This window comes from Gastrolobium bilobum, unplaced genomic scaffold (genome assembly GCF_033153095.1).
Source record: "Gastrolobium bilobum isolate Gb01-03AN ecotype WA unplaced genomic scaffold, APGP_CSIRO_Gbil_v1 utg34229, whole genome shotgun sequence".
Lineage (NCBI taxonomy): Eukaryota > Viridiplantae > Streptophyta > Magnoliopsida > Fabales > Fabaceae > Gastrolobium > Gastrolobium bilobum.
Window position 1 is genome coordinate 224,142 of NW_026897186.1, and position 17,951 is coordinate 242,092.

The 17,951-nt window shown below is 33.5% G+C and overlaps 1 long non-coding RNA gene across 1 annotated transcript; it reads right to left on the reverse strand.

The window, feature by feature from the left end:
• Positions 1 to 3,549: 3,549 nt before the first annotated feature.
• On the reverse strand, positions 3,550 to 8,545 carry LOC133304789 (uncharacterized). The gene is made up of 8 exons (XR_009750664.1): positions 8,127 to 8,545; positions 6,922 to 6,965; positions 6,546 to 6,644; positions 6,285 to 6,361; positions 5,561 to 6,171; positions 5,156 to 5,274; positions 4,250 to 4,334; positions 3,550 to 4,128 (listed from the first exon to the last, which is right to left on the reverse strand). It is a non-coding gene; the product is annotated as an uncharacterized LOC133304789 (long non-coding RNA).
• Positions 8,546 to 17,951: the final 9,406 nt, after the last annotated feature.

A 17,951-nucleotide genomic window follows, 5' to 3' on the forward strand; every position in this document is an offset into this window, starting at 1 on the left:
AGGGAGCTTAAGCCTGAATTTGGGGGCTTAATTAAGCGCCCTCTTCGAAGATGAACTTTTACCTAGCAGCGAGCTTAAGCCTGAATTTGGGGGCTTAAGCTTCATCAGGCAGTGACTTTTTGCTCTTTGATTGGAATTTCTGGAATTTCAGGGAGCTTAAGCCTCAGATTGGAGGCTTAAGCCTCCTCTTCAACAACTTGATTATCTTGATTTTCTTTAGATAAAATCTTCAAATCTTCTAGTTTTGATCTTCTTCTATCCAATCTTCATATTTCCTTCCTTTTATATTCAAATCCCTTCAAAATAGCAAATATATTTTATTTAATTCAAGCCCTAGATTTCACTTATTTAACTTGATAATTCATGTAATTTTAGTCTATAAAATAAGATAAACTAAAGGTTTATCACCTATTATAATTGTAATTTTTTCTTGTTCCTTTATTTTTGTAATTTTATTCTATAGTTGATCTTAATAAAAGAGAAGTAAAATAACATTATTATTCAGATCAAAATATATTTATCAAATAATTTTTTTTATTTTTATATTTTCAAATTTTATAATATTTCCCCATTTTATTGAAAATGATAACTCAATAAAAATATTAAAATAACAACTACAAATAAAGGTGTTGCAATTGCTTACCCAAAAAAAAAAGGTGTTGCAATTTATAAGGTATATATATATTTTTTATAAAGTGTCATCTTTTAATTGCACAAACAAAGAAGGAAAAAATAAAAAGGATGGTAATTTGATTCTATAGCTATACATGATTACGTTGCAAATTCTTCTCTTCCCTTGATTACATATGATAGTTATGATAAGACAATTGTTAACCTTAATATATAAAGGGAAATATTTTTCTAATGTGACATGTGAGAATTTTTCTCTTTTGTACTCACAAATCAAGGGTGGGGCTTACTTTTTATTTTTTCTCTCATTTATTCTCTTTCCTCTCTCCTCTTAGGTTGTGAGTGTATGAGAGAAAAATTCTGTTATGTAACATGAGTGTATATTCCCCATATATAAATGAGTTTAATGTTTCTGTTTTGTTTTGCAAAAAATAATTTCTGCTACACTCGTATAAAAGTGAATGAATTCTATTATAAAGAGAAGAGAGAAAATATTTGTGAGATCTACTCAGTTTTATGTGAGTATGATAAAAACAATTTTGTAGCAAAAGTAGAGTATTTTCTATTTAAAAATTAATTTATTAAGTATTTTTTATTTAATTCAACATTAAATGTTTTGAGGTTAGAAAGATAAGAACAAATTTATTTTATTATCTAATCTTATCTTCTTTTTGTCAATTAAATTTAATTAGTTGAATAAAGTGTTTGTCAAAATATGCCTTTCTATATCTCTTTTTCCTTCTTTTTGCCCTCTCTTGCATTTCTGTTAAATATAAAAAGGATTAACATTTCTCCTCTAGCATAATATAAAATTATCTCATATAAGCACAAAATGATATAGTTTTGGAATTTTGGCAATAAAAATAAATGGTATTTCAATAAAATTTATTATACAAGCTAAATATTTTTTTTATGAAAATACTCTTTATTTTTATTTTCAAATCCCAAAAAGATATTTTTTTGCGCTTGTATAAGATAATTTGATCTCATATTCCATCAAAAATATTTTTGCAATATAAATTTATTTAATAATAAAATATTGAAAAAAATATCTCTTGTGCGATAGGAAATAAAATTATCTTATGCAACTGGGGTTTAGGATAAAAAGTAAATTACATTTTAAAAATTAAGCAGGATTATATTGACAATTTTTTTTTTAACAAATTACACTATATCTTACCGAAAAGACTTCATTCAAAAGTGTCTTTTTTTTTGTTGTTGGTAAAATGGAGTGTCTTACCGTAAGACATAGTCTAGTTTATAAATAAAAAAATTTATAAATATAACCTTCGCTTTAAAAATTTTACATTTCTATTTTTATGAGTTTTATTAAAATATCTTTTAATTTTTATTATTTAACCCAAAACGGTTGAAAGAGATAACTTTAACTATTCGAGACAATGTGTTATCGAGCTTATCTAAAAGTGAATAATTTTTTACCAAAAAAAATAAGAAAATGAATAATAAACAAGCATATTATTTTATTGGATTATTCTTGAATCTCAAGTTGTACAATGAGAAAATGAACAAGTTACACTCCGAGAGTGTTATTCCCTTCACTAAACTGCCTCTGTCCTGGAAGTGCTTTGTTCCACGGAAAACATTTACGAGACGTTCCGTCAACATTACATGGTCCCGTTTCAAAAATTTCCCAAAAACATACAGGTGTACACGAATCTCGAGTTTCAACATAAATGTCAAAATAGTGAGAACCTGTTATCCAATTAAAGCTGCAAAAGTACAATGTATTAATAAAAACGGGATCAGGCACAAGATCGAAACTGTATGCTTCTCCAACCATTAGTGTTATAAACCCAAGATCACGGTGCTTGTCTTTGCAATGAAGACCGAGTTGCATCCCAGATAATTTGTTGGTTATTCGAACACCCTCTCTCGAAGCAAACGATGTACTCTGTATGGTGATAAACATAAAGAGTGTTAACATAATTTTGGTGACTGAAACCATCTTTGTAGAGCGGGTTGATATAATAACTGAAAGCAGATGATTTTCTCTGTGTCTTGAATACAATAATTTTAAAACAGATGATTTAAAACATAGAGAGTTTCTTGATATATATTGCCCAATATGATTGAGGTACAAAGACAAAACGTTCACAAATTCATTATTTATCATAATTGTTTTCTTTATGTTTAATGTAGTATTAAATGCTTTCGGTCAAAAATAAAGCACCAAATTTATTTTATTACTTGATTTATTATCCTTCGGTCAATTCAAATTATTTACTTGACTAAAATGTATATCAAAATAAGTATATGTAAGTAAGAAATGGGAAGAGTCACGTCTTTTCATTTCCAATAGGTCGTGCCTCTTCGTTTTTGAAGAATTGCAGCTCTTTGTTCCGAACAATCATGTCTCTTCCCATTTTATATTATGATTTTGATAATGGTGCTCCTTTCTGACACGCTTTTCTATGTAGGCAAAGGTAATTGAAGTTTAAGTTTTCCTTTTTATTGAATTTGATGATATGGGTATCTGAATTTTTTTATTTACCATCTTATTGTACCCAAATTTACTGAATTGTTTTAATTGCCATTTATGTTGCAATTATATAATGGTTTAGTCACAACAAAAAAACGGTTTTTAGCCACATTTAAAAACGTGGCTAATTGGCATAAAAAATGTGGCTAAATAAGAAAACCACACTTTTACTTAATGTGATTAATCATGGCGTTGCAAAATTTTAGCAACGTTTGTTGTTGTATATAGCCACACTCTATTCGAATGTGGTAGCATTTATTTAGCCACGTTTATAGTTATTTAGCCACGCGAACGATCGTAGCTAATTATTGTAAAAGAAATCTTGATATTCTAATTTAGACACGTGTTAACCGTGGCTAATAATTCATTATTTAAAAAAAAAATTTATAGCCTATCGTGGCTATTTCTAGTCCTCTGCTATCAAACAAATTAACAAATTCAATATCTCCAATCTTAGATATACAGAAAATAGACATATGTTGTACTAAAGGAACATGTAGCCATTCATCAATGCCAATCCTGTAATGGTAAAACTTTCAAAATTTGCTTTAGGATAATACAATAATCTTTGGACTAACGTGATCCTGCTTTACTGATAACTCATATCAAACTACGAGAAATCAGCTGCCAAATTGTAAATTTACAAAGGTTGCCAATGGAAAGAAATAAATGCAACTATATTGAAGTACAAGAAAAACCTTCCACTAGGAGATTTAGGGAGATCCAAAGAGTAAATAATTTTTGATAGACCAACTCTAGTAGACCATACCAGTAAACCATATGGAACCTCAGGACCATCATTAATGATAATATTCTGATCTTGAACATTTTCATAATGCAACGAACAAGTTGAACTCCTGACTGATAAAAACTTCAATATGAGGGGATATAAAGCCAATATGCAAAATTTTAACAGCTAGCCTGCCAATCAATTTTCAGCATACTGATTGCACTGAGATGAAGAGTCCCAGCAATTATATGGAAGTTTCCAAATACCTCTGCTAGAAACATTATATAAATTAATTTCAGTTTAATTTAAGCAATTAAAAAAAGTAAACGGAAAATACATAAACATAAATCATTTAAAAAATTTTCCAGCAAAAAACCAAATAAACATACATTTTTATTTTTTCAGGTCTTTTGGCAACTGAGAATGCTAAGTCTTCTGCAGGTCTGAGGGTTTGCACCCCCAAAATCAATGTACCTACAGAATGGTAAACAAAAAATAGTCAAGTTGTACTGGTTATATGTATATTTTTTCAAAACGAAAAAAACATAGAAAATACTTGTTTTATTAACTATTTTAAAAAAGTTTTAAGAAAAAAAATACAAACAAATAAACCCTTTATTTTTGAAAGCCTAATGAAATGAATCTGTCACTTAGGCTTATTTCGGCTAATTTTTTATGGGCTTAACCAACCAATAGAAATTGGGCTGTAAAATCTTAGACCAACTTAATCATTGCAAGCAGTGCACCTGCAGTGAAGAGACTAGTTAAACAATTATTACGTGATAAACCACAAAACTATTCTATCCACATAAAGAATTCATGAAGCAGCTGATTAAGCATTTTGTGCATTAAATGTAAAAAAAATCTAAAGAGACTTTTAATCAATTTAGCAAATGCATAAACTATTCTTGATTTGACCTCAGAGTATTTAACTTTTCAAAACAACTAATAAATGCAGATGTTATTGATGAACCCAAAGTAGCATTGAATATTGCATAAAACAATATATAGCAACAAGGGAAATACTTAATTCCCCGAGGTCACTAAATACAAGTTATCTAAATTATTTATTTATTTGCAAAAACTTATTTTATCATAAAATATTTTCACAATTGACAAATTTTGGCCATGCACTTAATGACTATGTGAAACCGGGAAACAAAGTAAGAATATTAGTACGTATATATGATTATGAAGTAAGAACTAAAGACAGAAAAACCTTGCTACGTACAACTCACGTTAAAAAAGTATACAAACAAAAAATGCTAATGTAGCAAAACAGAGTTTACTATTACCTTATGAATGGATCACATATTCCCAGGAAAAAGATATGCTCTTCTCTTGGTGCCTGTCATTGTCTAGTATTTAATCGCTTGCAAACTCAAGGATCATTGCTTGTCTCAGCCCTCCTTTTCTAAAAAATTTAAACGTAAAGAAAATTGGATTTTAGTTTAATTCAAATTGCACATAAATAGCCTTTAAATCAGACCAAGGGCTTATAACACAAATACTCCCATAACCGAACTTTACTATCTCATCTTCAATGTGACAAAAATCAGCCAAAAGAAAATTAATTTATCAATAATAATATTATAATGAAAAATATGGCCCAATACCAAACACATCATCTAATTCAAGGCACAAGTGATCTGCAGGACAAAATGTAAAAAGACACAACAAAATTTTCTGGAGATGCTTACTTGTTCACCAGCCCACTAAAGAGGCCCAACGCACATTTTAAAGACTGTGTAACCTAAACTGCATATATCAATAGCAAATTCTTGACTACAGCTGTTATCTCTTCAGCTCCCATAGAAAACCTGTTTGAAACGGTATCCACAAGAAATGCTATGAGACATCAGAGTAATGTAGAATAAAAAATATAGCTCTGTATCGACCCATTAGGTTACCTTCGTGTAGAGTTCAATTACATATCCAGCTAGTTGTTGAACAGAGAAATCCCAAGTTACTATAGTTGAATATAAGGACATACAACACTTATATCAAATCCAAGAATACTATAATGGCCACAAATATCCAAATTAAGTTTGCAAGGAACACCTCATCCACAAGCCAAAAAATTTTTCTCACTAGAGAAATTGAATCATTTTTAGCAAAACAAAATGAAACGAATAATCAATTATTTTGAAAGAACTTTCTGTACACATGCACAATTAAATATTCTTTAATGAGTTGCAAATAATTGCATATTTCAACCAATATAAAGGAATTCCGAGAACAATAATTTGAGGTTTTTATTTTGTAACCTTGTACTTCTAACAGTGATTCCTTCTCCACAAATCTTTCAACACTACAAGAAATATGTAAAATTCAAATAATCAGTTTAGTGAAATCACCAACTTCTTAATGGAGTGTGAACAATAAAACTCTCTATTAGACTAGACATGAAGTTTAAGAGCTCACATGATTTGCAAACCAAAGCCAGCAAGCTTGACATGTCCAGCAAAATCGACAAGCAATTCAGCCACTTTGATATCCCTCTATGCAAACACAAAAACGAAGAAATAAACATGCGACAAAAGAGAAAATCTAAGCAAGTTTACTATCTCATAGATTGTACATACAGAGGGATAAATTATACAACAAACCAGCATGTAGCAGAAAATCTAAGCAACCAACAAAAGCTAGCATTATAACTACGAAACATGGGAAGCACGGATATACTTGAATCTCCCGGAGAGCCTCAATGCGCTTCCTGACATTAGGGGATATATTCTCCAGAATCTCATAGTGCTGCCCTTAACCCCGATTATGTATCTTGCTCTACACACCAATTTAACCATAAAAAAAATTTATATAATAACTCAGCCAATCATATAATACAAACCCAAAACATAAAAAAATTGATACTCCAGCGATGAACCCAATTCCATCATTATTTAAAACCTCAGAGTTGGACTAAAACATAGCAAGTATCAAACTTTACCTCAAAAAAGGAGAAAAACAATCTGGGTTTATAAGAAAGATATAAAATTTCTATCTCTTGTAAGAAAGAGAGCAAACAAATTCAGGAACTGAAAGAGAGGCACTAATTGCAAACCTTGAGAGCGTTGACTAGCTCCACTCATTCCTCTTCGTTCAGAGCTGCACAAAAAAGATCAAAATTCAATAGAAAATTGCATCAAAATCAAAAGAAAAAATAATTTAATAAAAGGGAATGATGGAGAAAATAAAAGTTTTGATAAGGAAAACATGCAGACCAGCAGTGAGAGGCACAAAGCAACAACAAAAAGTAAAGCGCAAGAGATAGATAAAGATCAGATAGTGACAGAGAGTGAAAGAATGAGGATTTGGCTCTCTCCTTTTAAACAAAAACTTTTCCCCTCTTTTTTCTTTATTTAACCTTTGATATTGTGAATCCATATTTAGATCAGAATTAAAAATTTCCCACACAATGCAATTGCACATAATAAGCTCTAGGTCTCATCATGGTTGCCAAAAAAATAAGTGGTTTCTAGTATTTTTCTTATCATGTGAAGGATATGGCATTTTTATGTGTGCGTGCTTTATTATGGGATTATGGAGCCCTTGTTGCATCATAATTATCTAAATTTTGACAGATAAAAACAGATACACCACGGGGAAGAAGATATCATCATTATCCCAAATATTTAGCTACATAGTAAATGACTAAATATATGTTCCAAATTTAAATCCAAACAAAAAATAAGCCATCCCTTCAGATAAAGGCCCAAGGCCCTATATATTCATCAAAGTGGGGAGGTTGCATTCTCGATTTCTAATACACTCTCTCACAAGTCACAAGTATCCTCTTAGCTTTCCCTTTGGGTGTTGAGGGTGAAGTTCTTTTCGTTCGGTGCAGCTCTTGTAGTTGAGCAAGCTATTCCAGTTCCACAACCAAAACAACTACCTTTCCCCTTTTCAATTATCGAATATTGAAAAAACAAAGAAAAGAACACACGCATATATAAGACCTTGCATCGTATCGTGTCAATCTGAAACAAAATCCCAGATTGTCGATGATGATGCTCAGAATTCGAAGCCGCAATGGACTGGAGCGAGTGAAGGTAGAAAAGCCACAGGGCGCAACTGTATCTGAACTAAAAAGCTTAATCGAAACCCAATTGGGAATCCCCACTAGCAACCAAACAACGCAAACTCACTCACATTGTTCGGAATCAAAAATTAAAGTAAAAAATAAAATAAAAAAGACAGAAAAACCAACTCTCAAAAAGGAATTTCAATTTCAATTTGTCGTGAGATGGAAGAATGAGAAAAGCTTACCCTATCCTCGGGATGGAAGCAAGGGTGAATAATACCGTTCATGTCGAGGTAGAGGTTATCGTACTCGATGTTGTTAGGGTTCTTCTTACTCGTATCGACCGGGATTTGAACGCTGTTGATAACCACCGGTTTCTCCTCGATCACATCCACAACCACCATCGGATAGCTCTCCGCCAACCACCTATAAAATGCTGTAACTCCCATCTTCAAGCAATCAAAATAATGATACTGTCTCTCCATGGATTCAGACGGAGAGATCAAGATCCAGAGGAAAGGGAATTGAAAATGATAGGGTTATTGACACAACGATGAAGGTAGAAGATGAAGACAAATAAAAAAGGAAGAGAAAAAGAGAGTTAAAGATATAAAGAGGGAGAGAGAAAAAATAAGAATAGGAATTCTCGGAGTGTTATCCTAAGATATTCGATCGAGGAAAAAAATGAGGGAGTTATGTGATTAGGGAAAATATACAAAAGGAACCGAATGATTTTGCCACATTCAATGAACTCTGTAGCAGATCTGGGAATTTTTAAAATTTGCGATGATATCTTTTGAATGAGGCTAAACCAATGTGCCTAAATGACATTTCTCTGGTAGTGAGTGGTTAAATTCAGTTATTTTTTTATTTTTATTTCATCATCTTGATTTAATTGCACGGTTGGTATCCAGTTTTGAAGAATTGATTTTCGTGATTTATGTGAATATTAATTTCTATTTTTGATCTGTTGTGAAATTATAAGGAGAAATCATTGTTCAATATTGTCCTTTGTAACAGCTAATAAATGGGAATATAGATAGATGTGGATTTGAAATTTTGATCCTTCAATTTTTCGTAAAGCGAAGTTCCAAAAATCTTGACTTGCAAAGTTTTTATTTTTATATAATGGAGGTGCAACTGTCAGGACTTAAGTATATAAGGAGCACTTGATGTATGTCAATGCTAGTTGGGTTTCAAGCTCATTGATTGTAGAAAGCATTCTTAAATCACCAATGTTGTTTCTTTTTTTTCTTTTTTTGAAAATAATAGGAAATTAAAACAAAAACACAACAAAAAGAAACTAGGCACAAAGCCTAGACCAGTAAACACCTATAGTGTCACCATACAGACTATCAATACAACCTGACGGTGGACTATCAAATTCCTGAATTACCCAAGAGAAACCATAAGAGTAAGAGGCTAGAAAGTCCGCTACTCTATTTCCTTCACGGTGAATGTAAGACATATAAATCTGCCAATCTCGCTGCATCAAATTTCAAATACGATTCACCAAATTAGCCGCAGGGTAATCATGGCGGCACCCATTTGTAATAAGCTGTTGAGCTGAAAGAGAATCTCCTTCGAGCCAAACTTGCCTAAAACTTTTATCCCAGGCTAGCTCCAAACCAACCAAGCAAGCCCATAACTCAGCATGCAAAACTGTACCTGAGCCTAAATTTTTACAGAATCCGACGATCCAAGTTCCTGAGGCATCGCGAAGAACTCCTCCACACCCAGTCCTAGTACCATTAGCATCACATGCACCATCAACATTAAGCTTAACCCAATCCACAGGAGGACAACACCAAGCAACCAATCTCTCTATTCGATTCCTTGGTTGATTGCCCACTCCAAAAACAGGGTTAGCTGCAAGAGCGACACTATCTCTGAAACCAATTGCTGAACGGGCAAGTGAATAAGCATTCTGGCGATCACCTTCAAAAACCCAAGAATTCCTACATTTCCAAATTTTCCAGGCTAAGATTCCAAATAAAAGAGGCCAGTCCAACCCCATCCCCCAATCCTTTGAACTGTCTAAATTAGATATGATCCAATTGTGCAGGTTGAGGTTGAAAAATTCACGCTGATTTATATGAGGCATTATCATGCACCATACTTCCTTTGATTGTGGACAATCGTGAATAGTATGAAAGATAGTTTCACTAGACTGATTACATCTAGGACACAGATCTGAAAGAGCCATATGACGGCGGAGTCTACAAACATTAGTCATCAGCTTCTCCCCTGCCATTAACCAAAGAAAAAAGCGAATTCTTTCTGGCCCCTGCCATCTCCAAACACTTTCCCAAGGAAACTGTTGGATTGTAGTATCATTGATGGCTAATATTGTATATGCTGACTTAACAGTAAACTTGCCATCTGTCGTTCCATTCCAAATTAAATGATCCTGGCCATCTTGACTAGAAGGAGGAAGAAAATTCATAAATCGATGCAGCACAGAATCTGGAAGCAATTGTCGAAGAGAATTCCTTTTCCATTGCCCCAATTCATCCACGTAGTCCACCACCTTCTGAAGAGTATCACTAACAGAAAACTGAGAACCTGCATATGAGATCAAAGGCCCACAATCGGGCAGCCAGCTATCAAGCCAGAACATAGTGGACTGACCATTGCCTAACTGCACCCGACTATGATCCATTATAGTATCCCAATGACGCGTAATTCCCTTCCAAAGCTGGGAGCTGCTGTTTGGAGCATGAATAATTGGCGTCATGCCTGCCTCCACATTGTACTTAGCACGTAAGAACTTTGACCACAAGGCATCTGGATGAGCTACAAGGTTGAACCCAACCTTCATGATAAATGCTGAGTTCATTTCCCTCATACTCCGCAGTCCAAGGCCTCCATTTTTTTTATCCATGCAGATCTGCTTCTAGGCCACAAGATGAGAATGTCTAGAGTGTGGAGATGAACCCCAAACAAAATTTTGAATCTTCCTATCAATCTCTTCACAGGTGACTTGCGGTAATGAACAAATCTGCATTGGATATGATGGGATTGCTAATAACACTGCTTTAGATAATGTAACACGACCTGCTAGAGATAGACTAGCATGATTCCAAGCAGCAATTCTAGAATTCATTCGATCCAAAACATAAGAGAAAGATGACCGACCCACTCGCTTATGATGCAGAGGAATTCCCAAGTATCCTCCAAGATCCGCAGTCAGAGAAAAACCAAGAAGCCCACTAAGATGGTTTGCTTGAGTATAACCCACATTCTGAGAAAAGAAAACTCTAGTCTTACTATGAGTATGATCCGCAGTCACCGATGTTGTTTCTTGTGTTGTTTAAGAAACCTCTAGTGATTGATATACATGTTTCTAAATTTATTCTTTTGGAATTTTATTGGGTTTTGCGTGAACTGTTGCAATTGTTGAATCCATGTTGTTGATGTTTAATGGCCAATGGCTTTTATAAGCATTTGAAACTTGTATTAATGATTTGTAAATCATTTAATGCATTTGAAAGCATTCATAATGTTTAATTCCATAATGCATTGCACATGTTGGCTAGAATTCATTAATTTTGAATGGAAACATATCAGCAGTATATTGTTTAAATATTGGTGATTACATTTAACATGTAATTATTTATGAGCTTAATTGTTGAAGCATTTGTGTTCTTCACAAGTTGAGTGTGTTAAACTCTCTTGTTGAGTCAAAAACGGGACAACCCGCTATAGGAAGAAAAAGACCTATTTGAGTTTATTATACAAATCTCACTCACGGCTTGAGAAGGATGGGAGAGAATGTGCACTCAATTTAATGTCTAAATTCACCAAATTTTAACAGCATGATCCTTGGAATAAATATGAATTGTTGGTATATTTTTTGCAATTTTTCCGCTGCATTATATATTTTTCATGGAATTATTTTGTTTTGTTCAATACTTATTATTAATTTGTGATTCTGCCTATTATCTTTTCGTGTCTGCACTTTGTGTATCGATTTGCTTGAGTTGAAACTTGAAAGTTTTTTTAATTTTTTAGATTGATAGATGCATCCATTTTTCATTTTTCAAAGAAATAAAAATTCACCGTGAATCTTGTGTTGCAACTTTTGTGTGTTTATTTGGGTAGTTTATATACTGTTATTTTCTTCTCACAATTGTCGTTAAAATTGTTATCAGATTACTTTAAATAAAATTAACAATGTGTCGAAGGTTTGTATATTTAATCCTATTTTTTAATAAATATTTAATCCTAATTTTGGTTATCATGATGTGGAAAATCCTCCCTTCACTCAATGACATATAATGTAACACCCCGTATATATCCGGTAGTATTATCATTACATCGTATTAAGCTACGCTTAATTAAAAATGCGGAATATTCTTTTTCTTTTCAATTATGACGTCATTATCAATTACCAACTTGATTACTTAATCAATTTCATAAAATATCGCCTGAATGTAAATTGCAATAAGACATATACTGAAATACCTCAATATAAATAAAGTGAGTATCTAAATCACAGATCTACATCACGTAGTCCGGACAATATCCTGATACATTATTACAACTCCAAATCAAACTAAGACATAACTAGTCTATGTGTCATGGGCAATTCTCATGCTCACCAAATCAACAGCGTCTCAACAAGATAATCATAAACATAAAATGAAGCTCAAGCATAAAAGCAGCATGCATATCCAGCATCCAACAAGTCAGCATATAATATCATCAATATCTAACTCAGCTCCGGCCTCCTGCCGCCTGAGGTCTCAACATTACCCGAACCTGAAATAAGCATTCCCCAAACGTGGGGTGAGATCTCTAAACAAGAAATCTCAGTAAGATAAGGGGTCCTCAAGGATCTTCCACCTCAAACTAACTTACATGTGCAATATAAGTTCTAAAAGCATTTATATCAATATCAGTTCCAAAACTATGCAGTGCAACAAATATTCATGCCATGTGTGTTTATCACTATTCTACTGGCCAGAGAAATGCAGGAATACGTCTATCACCTACATGTAGTACAAGGAACACCGCTTGCACCTCACCCACAGCCTCACCATATTGTATGTATCACATACTCAGGCTTACCGTATAGGTGGAACACCATATGCATATCGTAAAGGCACTAGCATATAACAGCTCAATAGCATTTTCAAAACATCAAAAGCATGTAACACAGCATGCATATAATCATACCCCCATGGGACATGGTGGAACCACAACATGGCTAAACCGAGGACACGAAAGCTTACCTTGCAAGCTCACTATCCAAAGCCAAGAGTCCTCACAGCTCAAGTCCAACACACAGCAGATCACAATCTGGTTTAGGACCAGCAAGTATATCAACATACAAAGCTCAAAAGCATTAACATAAAGACTACGTTCTCCTTTTACGATTTACGTCTTAAGGCTTCCAACAAAGCCACAAGCCCTTAATCACATGATTATGACTTAGTTCATTAATTACAGAAGTTCAACTTCATCAATCTAGGGTCCACAAACCCCCAATAGCCTACTGTACACACAGCACAACTACTGTTCTACGAAATCTCAGAATATCCGGATATCTTACTGTCAATATCCGGATATACAATATCCAGATATTTCACTAACAATATCCGGATATCCAATATCCGGATATCCAGATCCACATATCCGGATATCAATATCCGGATATTTCGCGGGCAATATCCGGATATTTCGCGACAGAATGCAGTTTCTGTATTTTCGCGAAGATATCCTTCAAAGGTACCATTTTTAATCCAATGTAACGTCCAAGCATGCATCTTGAATCAATTTTAGGTTCAACTATCAGTTGGTTACATGTCTAACTCATTTCATGCAAAGACACCTCTTTTAATCATCAAAACACAAGACCAAAGGTTAGGCAACTCACCCCAAGGCTTAAAACAGAGGATGAAGTGCTCTTGGAGCTCACCAATGGCTCCTCACAATTCTGACTCAGAAGGTGTACGAAAATGCACAACAAGATGGTTCCTTTCTTCACAAAGGTGGCACTTTAAGCTCACAATGGCAAGACCAAGGCTTCCACTACTCAACCTCCAAGCTCAGCCCTCAAGACTGACTCAAACAGTGGCTAAGACTCAGAAAATGCACCCTCCCACCCTTTCAAGGATGAAGAACCCAAGCAAAAGTGACAACTTAAGCTCCAAAAATGGTGAAAAGAGGCAATAGAACAGTAGCCAACCCTCAGCCACCAAGTGAGTCACCTAGGAAATCCGACTCTAGGGTTTTGTGCCCATAATAAGGGTATTTATAGTCACTTACTCAATAAACACACAGTATTAACTTTAATTGCTACACTTAGCATTTTAGTCCCAATCTTTGGATTCTTAACCTACTCAATTTTACAAGAATTGTCATATTTTTCTTATAATTTTTGGAGCACCTTTTCGGTATGCGCTTTTCATAGCCAGTATCAGTTTCTAGCACCAGTTCTCATTATTTTGACTTGAGACTCGTTTTACAAGTCCTACATATTATTCTAGTAATTATCATGCACTTATTATAATTTTTCGGGATACTTTTTCGGTACGCATTTATACCGACTAGCAGAACTGGTATATGCACTTTTCTTCCGAAAAGCGACTTTCAGCATTCTTAATCACTTAACATAATTATTAAAGCCTCTTAATAATTATAAAGGTCAATTATGGAATCATTTCCTAATTTGTCATAATTTATTACTTATTTTCCTTAATTAACGGTACAAGTTCTTACATATAACAATTATGATTAAATAATAATTGACTTGAATATATAATTAAAAATATAAATTTATTATTTATCATAATTTTTTTTCTTTATGTTTAATATAATATCAAATACTTTCGATTTAAAATAAAGGAACAAATTTATTTTATTACTTGATCTTATCACCCTTCAGTCAATTCAAATTATCTAGTTGACTAAAGTGTCTATCAAAATTTGTAATTGCAACTATTTTTTTTTAGTGTTGGAGTTATGTTAAATATAACAGTATAATATAATAAAATACTATATGTTAGAGACGTTTTATGGCTTTTTGACGTTATAAACCTTTATTAAATAAATAATAATAATTTTGCCCCCAACCCAAAACTTTACATCAATTTGTCGCTTAATAGTCGATTAAGTTGTTTATTTAATGGATTAAACACCGGGTAATTAATTAAAAAGTTTGTGTAATTGATTAAACATCGGGTAATTAATTAAAAAGTTTGTGTAATTGATTAAACCATTCATTTTGAAACTTTTTCCCTTTCTCTTCGTCTGATTTACCATTCCTCTTGTGATTCACGTTTTTCTTCTTCACCATACAAATCACAATATTCAAGATTTGATTATTCGATGTATGCACACTGCAAAATCAAAAATTTACTTAAACCCATTTCGAACTTAGATCTCCATTTCACGCTGCACCCCACATTAATCGAAATTTCTGCCTTCTTTGATCACTGAGATCTAGGGATTTTGATTTCCCTTTTTCTTGGCACACTTTGAAATTAACATTATGTGGTTTGATTGATTCTAATTCTTCCTTCATGGGTTCGATCTAAAAGCTTTGGAGTTCGTTGATTTCAACTTCTGGGTCGCAATGCCAAGAACAAATTTATTTTATTATCTAATCTTATCTTCTTTTGTCAATTAAATTTAATTAATTGAATAAAGTGTTTGTCAAAATATGCCTTTCTATCTCTCTTTTTCCTTCTTTTTGCCCTCTCTTGCATTTCTGTTAAATATAAAAAAGATTAACATTTCTCCTCTAGCATGATATAAAATTATCTCATATAAGCCCAAAATGGTATAGTTTTAGAATTTTGGCAATAAAATTTTAGGGTAAATTACATAAAACCTCCTCCAACTTATATGTCTGTTCAAAAAACCACCTGATACTCTCAATTGAACCAATTAACCCCCTTATACTTTAAGGGGGCGTTTGGTTGAGGAGAAATTTTTTGAATACTAGGGAAATGTAATTGATAGGAAAATGATTAGAAAGTGAGATAGATAGGAAAATGTAAAAAAAAATTGTTTGGTGGGGGAAAATTTTACTGGGGAAATTAGGTAACTTTTAGGAAATCTATGTTTGGTTGGAGGTAAGATATAGATGGAAAAACAATCTTAAATTACAAAAATAACCCTGATTTTAAATGTTTTTGACGGTGGCATGGTACAACAGAGTTGTCAAATCCCAACGACCATATCTAAAAATAAATACAAATATCTCTGTATGTGTGTCAAGGGTTCTGATATGCAACCATCAGAAGGGGGATGGGATCGCTAATGTGCTTGATACTATTCCATATCAGGTTTGTTTTGCTTATAAAAATTACTTCATTAGATTGAACTTCCTTGGTTTTAATATTTGAAATTACAGACTTGTACAAATCAACTTCAAGCTCACACAAATCTTCAACCCACCAATCTTTTGGCACTAGTCGAGTCCTGACTCCAATCTGGTTTGAATCATTCCCATTTTCTTGTGGAAGCTTTTTCCGGTTATAGGTGTATGACCAATCAACTTTGGATACATCAACACATGCCTTATTTGCTATAGATTCAATGCAAAGACTGACCACCTTTAGGTCCTCAGCCAAGGGTAACATAGACTTCGAAGTCTGAAGAAGGATGATTGAATCCTTCCAACTTCGAAAAATGCTAGAGCTGAGGAAAACATCAACCTTGTAAATGAGGTTCCCTTTCTCAATGGTCTCATGCATTCCAAGGTACTCAGCTGCACATCGAGTTGCAATTACGTTGTAAGCATTGAGGGTAACAGTCATGCCATAGCAAAATTTAGCACATATCTAAAAAGCATTTGCACCACCAGGAATGTCATTACCGCTGTTGGAGGGCACGTTCGTCATTACAGTTGTTGCCAATGTCACCATTTACCTAGCTAAAATCAAATACCATATATCAATAGGGATTTTTTAGCCGGCTCTCTGAATCAGATTGACGTCCAAATTGTTTCGGTGGCTATCTCATTTAGGTAGCAAAATTTTCAGAATGTTAAAACCAAACGAAGCCATCCAAGAATCCCACTTCTCACTTACCCATCTATCTCAACATTTCCCCCCAGCCAAACACACCATAACATTAGATCAAGTAAACATATTTTATAACTTTAAGACAAAAATACTCATACCTTCAACCACGGTGCCTCTCGCGGCTGCCTCCCGCAAATGATGCACAATAAAAACTAAACAAAACAAAAATTGATAGTCCTTAAAAAAAAATATAATCGGATACAAAGACTCACCCTTTATTTATCCCTTCATAATGAATGCAAAGGATTTTGGCATGGTTGGTTTTATAATATATGCAGATGCACTCAAGAGAAAAACAAAAGAGAAATAAAATAAAATAACAGTGGGCTTCAAATATTTCACACGAATATGTTCAATTTTAGGTGCTTCTCAATAATAAAATTTTCTTCACGAATCTGGATCATAAACATTATGGCATAAGGTGAAAGAAATTTTTACTTTCAGCTCAGAATTCGATTCAAACAGGGGAGGGAAGCTTTGCTTTTGACATTGATTTATGTTGAGAAAGCTGATGAGGTGGTTGTGGGTGACGGGTCACGGATTGAGGCTGATGGCTGGATTTGTAGCATCTACAATGATGAGGTGTGATGGGTCAGCTTTAAGCAACTATGTTTATATTTGCATCAGAGTTCTAACATTTGACGATAATGGGCAATAAGGAATGGTGATTCTAGGTTATGTGTAGGTGGCATAGCTACTTGTAGATAAAATGAGAAAGGAACAACAACGGCTATTGTAGATCAAGGGTGTTGTGTAGACAAGATCTGATTTGAAGCATCAGGGTATTGGTTGTTCAAGGTGAAGAATGACTACATTGAATGCAAAAAACTACATATTTGGAGTGTGTTTTCTGCTTATTTTCTATTTGCAGTGCTAGATGGGGAGCGATATTGGTCATTATGGGTATAGTAACAGAGTGAAGGTATGGGCATTTTGTCTTGAAATTATTGAATATGTTTAATTGATCTAATGTTAAAAGCTTAAGGGGGGTTAATTGGTTCAATTAAGAGTATAGGGTGGTTTTTTGAAAAG